Source organism: Phoenix dactylifera, chromosome 15 (genome assembly GCF_051530095.1).
Source record: "Phoenix dactylifera cultivar Ajwa chromosome 15, Ajwa_hap1_PhDact_Kaust_v1.1, whole genome shotgun sequence".
NCBI lineage: Eukaryota > Viridiplantae > Streptophyta > Magnoliopsida > Arecales > Arecaceae > Phoenix > Phoenix dactylifera.
The window spans coordinates 14,195,734-14,202,055 of NC_143204.1; positions in this window are offsets into that span (position 1 = coordinate 14,195,734).

A 6,322-nucleotide genomic window follows, 5' to 3' on the forward strand; every position below is an offset into this window, starting at 1 on the left:
CCAAATATCAACAAAACTAAACTCAGCTCATATGTATTTAGCTAAGCTTCCAACATGATTTACTTTAATTCTGATTGTACTGACCTAATTTAATATGATCCACTCCAAATGATGACCAGGTTGAAAATTTAGAGTTGACCTAGATTTGGATTTTAGTATCATTCTTTGGATTCATTTACAGGTTTTCAAATGGAATATTTAAGTTTCTGTCAATAAGTTGGATTGGATCAGTTTTGGAAGGGGAGTTGGGCTCATCGGCCTTCAAACCAAACAAAATCCACCCAAGTTACGGTTTATTCTCGAGTTTACGGTTTTATTCTCGAGCGAGGAGGCATCTTACTGATGAAACTTTTAATAGCTCTTGAGCCGTGGGCACCAATCTAGTGAATGTTTATAACCATGCTATAGCTTCTTTACTTCTTTTTCTTATGATAAGAGTTTGTATATTGGAGTTTAGCAAACTAATATATTTTTATTTAGCCCCTACAGCATTAAAATCTTACATGAGGAGCTTGGTACTTCGCAAAATCTATTCTAATATTAAGCCATGTAGACTGTTCTCGATGAAGCTCCATGTTGGCCGTTACACAATACAAAAACATCTTTCATCTAATCATGAAACAAAAAAATCTTGATCCTTAAATTATCTATAAATATTTTTGCTTATTTTGATCGAAAGAAACAAGAGAAAATTACCTATTGAGGTTGGATGCATATTAATAAAATTATATATAATTACAAAATAATCCAATTCAGAGGAAAAAAGAATTTCTTCAACTTGTTTAATTCAAATATCCGATAATAAAATAATAGAGAATAGCAAGAATTTGTCATGCAGGACAACTGCAAGGAGAAAGGGGAGAAGAAAGAAGAGAGGAAGAGGAGGGGAAGAAGGAAAACCAAGCTGGCTCTGACCATGGCTTCATGCCAAAGTTTTAGAGAGAAAAGGAGTCTAATTCATTCAATCAACCATTCATCAAAATCTAAACATGAGCATGGACCCATATATATAGCATCACAAAAAAACAAAAAGATCCCTACAAAATAAATAATTACATAAAAATCCTAAAATGATAATATGCAAATAAGCCTATAACATAAAATCAATCCAAAATAAAACAACCGTAGACTAGACTGAACTGACGAAACTGGCTAGACCCGCTGAACTGGCTAGACCCTGTAGCAACCGTAGACTCGAATGATGGCTGACCTAGCACTAGTGTCCGCACCAACTCTTCCCAGATGGGAAGAAATCGACCTTGACGAAAGCGGCTCGGTGTAGCCCCAGTAGTACTCCAACAAGTTCAGGTCAATCGACTATAGCTCCTCGTGCGGGATCTAAGTGTAGCTCTGATACCAAAGTTGATGCAAGACAACTGCAAGGAGAAGAGGGGAAAAAAAGAAGAAGAGAAGAGGAAGAAAAGAAGGGGAACTAAGCTTCTCACCTGACTCTGGCCATGGCTATGGCTTCACGCCAGAGTTTCAGAGAGAAAATAAGGCTAATTCATTCAATCAATCATTCATTAAATCCTAAACACGAACATGGACCTATATATATAGAGTCACAAAATAACAAAAAGACTCGTATAAAGAAAACAATCCCATAAAAGTCTTAAAATGACAATATGCAAACAAGCCCATAATATAAAATCAATCCAAAATAAAATCAAGCTGACTGAACTGATGAAACTGGCTGGACCTACTGAACTAGATGGACTCTGTAGCGAGCATAAACTTGAATGATGGCTGACTTAGCACTAGTGTCAGCACCAATTTGTGCTAAACCATTTGCTTTCATTAAAGATGATAAAATTAATGCACAAAATCACTATTTATACTAATTATGTTGAAGTTGCTAACTCTAAATCAAATTTTTGTTCTATATAAAAGAGGAATTAGGTGAAAAGCAGGGTAAAATACTCTTTTTAATTTCTTTCAATCAATATATACAAAACTATGGCACATGACCTCTATCTATACTAGTAAAATTTGTCCTTTCAGAATCTAGGTCAAATTTCTCTTCTAGGTAACAAAGATAAAAAATTCTAAATATTATAATTATTGTATAACTATAAAATTATTTAATACTGTAATAGATTAGATTTTATTATTATATAACTTAATATATATTTATAATAATTATATATATTATACACTTTATATCTTATAACATATATTATCAAAATAATTGTAATGAGAATCATTATGACATAGTACTAAAGTGCATTATAATCATAACAATAGTTACATTATTAAATAGTTATTATAATAGTTTAATAATATAATAGTATATATTTAACATTGTTGGATATTAAAATAAATATAATATATCATTTATACTTTATAATATATACTATAAAATAATTAACTAATATTGAATTATTAATATATAGTATTAAGGAAATTTAAGTTAAGAAAGTGACTGGGTGAGAGGATGCAAAATGGGGGAGTTAGGACTTGCAACTTATGTTGCAATTGGTATTAAGTCATTTTCAAATTTTGACTTTTCTACAGTTGGAATTTCTAATTATAATTAAATTGTAGGCAGTCAAACGGTTGTATTAGTTATTTGCAAGGGAAGGGCAGGGGGGAGGTGGGACTAAGGGCGGCCGGACTGGTGGGGTGGAGGAGGAGGAGGGAAGGGGAGGTGCGGAGGAGGAGTAGGAGGAGGGAAGGGGGAGGTGGAACAAGAGGCGGGGTCGGATTGGTGGGGAGGAGAAAGAGGAGGAGGCGGAGGGAAGGGTGAAGTAGGGCGAGGGAAAGCAAGGGCAATGGGAGGAGGAGGAGCCGGGGAGGTGGGAGTCGTGCGACAAGGGGTGGCCGGCGCGTTGGGGGGAGGAGGAGGAGGAGGAGGGGAGGGGAAGGTTGGGGCAAAGAGAGAGAGATGGGAAGGATGAGATGGGGAAGAAGATATATATATATATATATATATATATATATATATATATATATATATATATATATATATATATATATATATATATATATATATATATATATATATATATATATATTATTTTATGTTATATTATATTATATATATTATATAAATATTGGGTTGAGGCTGGGATGGTTGGTGTGTGGAGCCTAAATTTTAGGCACGGTTCGGTTTTTTTTATCATTATTATTTTGGTATACCGGCTTCTCACACCAAATATATTTGAGTACAGTCAAAACAATTAGAAGACAGAAGCAGACTAAACGAAAAGAGAACATTTGCCTAGCCACCAAGGTAGTAGTCTAGTGGTAAGGGGGCGATAATTCCGCCCAAGTTGCCCGGGTTCGAAACGTGCGGGCGTCGATTAAATTAGGGGACCGGATGCCCCATGCCCGGCTGGCTTGTTGGCGGTTATGCTTTCCTTCCACTTGTACCAAGGTGGCGCTGGGGTGACGTACCCACATGTGAGGCGGTGAACCCAGTGGGGTGAGCCCACGGGTCGGGGAATGCACGCGAAACCTGCGACCTGTATCGAACATTCCCTAGTGGAAGGGGGGCCCAGTAATGGGGCTGCTACGCGGGTGGGCTGGTCCCTCCCCCTCCCCTCCTATTTTTAACCAAAAAAAAAAAAAAAAAAAAACATTTGCCTAGTTTACCTAAAGAAATTTTCTCGAATGATGTGTCGCGGAGCTGCAATTCTCTGCAGGCCTTCGGGATTAAAAATTAGGTCCAAACTCGTCTGAAACAATCCAGGCTTAGGCAAGCCAAGTGGGCTATCTGGTTTTTCAGCGGAGCTACTTATTCGGATGTCTGCAACTCAAATTGTTACTTATTAGATTGTAACTTAGGACTATCTTGAAATAAATCGTCTCACAATTAAAATAGCTATAGGGCAAGTTGTATATACCACCAAATATTGAACCGTACCTAGCACAAAGCAAACAACTACTCCATTTCCTTTGAATAGAAAAGTGTATGAAACATAGAACAAGGCCAATTGGATCACATCATTGAGCAAAGGTAGACGGCTTGTGTTGCCAGCTTCACCCATCTTAACCAATTGACAACTATCTGCAAAAACATTAACTCAACAAGCTAAGCCATCTCCGGCTGCAATTATCCAAAAGAATTGACAGCCTACTTTATCTAAGAGGGTTATTAGACACGATATGAATCACTTAGTTTACTATAGACTACCCAGGATCCAGAAGCATGATGCACCATATTGAAAAGCTGAATCATATGCCAAACTTTCAAAGGCTATAACTTAATCGTATGATACTTAATTAAGATAATCTTATTTTTTTGGTAAATCGGATAACTTTTTGAATTCTACAACATGGTGCCTCCCTTTAAAAATGTGGCACATCAAGTGATTTGACTAAATTTCATCATTTGGGTCTTGAAAGGGCTCGTTAAACTCCTTTTAGGGAAAGATGTTGACCATGCATACCTCTCAATTTAGAAAGAATTAGGTAGAGCATCTTTAAGCAAAGTCAATGAAGAAGCTGAGATATATTTTTGTATGATTTTAGCTTTTTCGTGTTTATTTCCATTAGTTATGTTTATTTTTTGGAAGCCGAGTTTTATTCAAACTAGAAGGGAAATCAAATCTGAATTGTGCAACAATAGACTTTACAATGTATCTCAATTTAGAAATTATCTATAAATGGAAAGAAAGCCTCGACCCTATTTTCATCCATTTTTCTACTTTTGAAGATTTTTTTTGAAAAGTTTGAGTTAAATGAGTTAAGAAAATTCTTCATTTTCTCCAATTGGATAACTACTCTAGTAATTTAGCATGATTAACTCATCTAAATTAATCTTCACTATATCTGGGATGGGAGTTATAAATTAACAAGTAAACTGAGGAAGAGAAAGATGAGGTGGCATGAGAGACGCAATGAGGAAAGACAATTTTGAAGTTTGAAGACATGAGCATAACCAGATGCCCTAACATCAAAACTCCATTGTAGTAATTTCTTGCATCCTAAATCTCCCAGCCTCTATAGAATACATGAATGAAACGATAAAACATTGGCTCCAAAAGCTTAGCAAGAACTTGGTTTGCACGGACCAGTTATAGTCGACAATTGGTTAACCAAAAGAGCATTGGATGAGGACATGCTCTACCTCTGTCGCCATTTCATGATAGCAATCAGAGGGATTCGAGTAAAATATATCACAACACCACTCAAGGGTGGTAGCAGACTAAACCCAAAAATTCTTCACATCCACCCAAATAAATAAGTAAATAAATAACTTCCCAAAATTTTATTTATATTTCTCAATAAATACGCCACCGTTTTTTTTTCAACGGCGGCTCACACAACGCTAGTATGAGCACATCCAACAGAGTCGAGAGAAAAAAAATGGTGTAGCGGTGGAGGGACAGCTACATGACATATCCAGAGGACCTTTTTGGAGTGTTGAGTAGCAAAGAAGACGACCTAGTCGGCGGCCCCTCTCGATACACATGAACGGCTAAAAGGCGCCACAATCTTTCGCCAGCACGAATGCCACAAAGCAGCGGGTGTCCATCCCTCCACTGTCTCTTATTTTATATCCACTCGTGAATCCCAATATATCACTGTTCTGGGCTAACAATGCCGACCAGTTCTACCAACCGCAAGCATCTTCTTTTCTATAATTTCTCCGCCTTATACTCTCCCAGCCGTTGGATGAAAATCCAACGGTAGTCATATCTCCAAGAAGAACATTCATAAACACTCAGATAAAAAAAAGGAAAAAATAAAACGCAGTAATTGCATTTATCGATTTATAAAACTAAATCGTTATATCCATCCATGACACTTCCAATTGAAACAAAAAAATAACATATTTTTACATTTTGATATTAATTAATCGAAAGCAGATGAAACAAAGAGGAATTCGGTCGACGAACGAAACGGAGATTGCGATCATTTTCTGAGGGCGTCTTCTCTCAGGCTTCGAGAGGGGGCGAACTGCGGATCCGAGGAGAAGTATTCGGATCCGATAGAGGGCGGGAGGAAGTCGGATCGGGTGCGGCGGTGGTGGGATGAGTTCTCCTGCGGCCAGTCGGCGACGAGCGGCTTCCTGCTGCCGCCGCGGCCGGTGGAGCCCTCGGAGAGGCAGCGGTAGCGGCTCCGTTCCCGTCTCTTCTTGATCGCGTGGATCACGAACGGTATCAGACCTTCCATTCCGTGCACCCGCTTTCTCTCTCTAGAGCTCTCTCTTAAAGAGACAATTGAGCAGCCTTTTGATGGGAGAGAAAGAGGGGTTTCAAGGTATATTTATAGAGAGAGAAAGAAAATAATTTGTAATAAGCAAATAGATTCACGGATACGAGATGACTAATGACGCTGTGAAGATAAGGACAAACACGGGTGCAAAGGATGACAA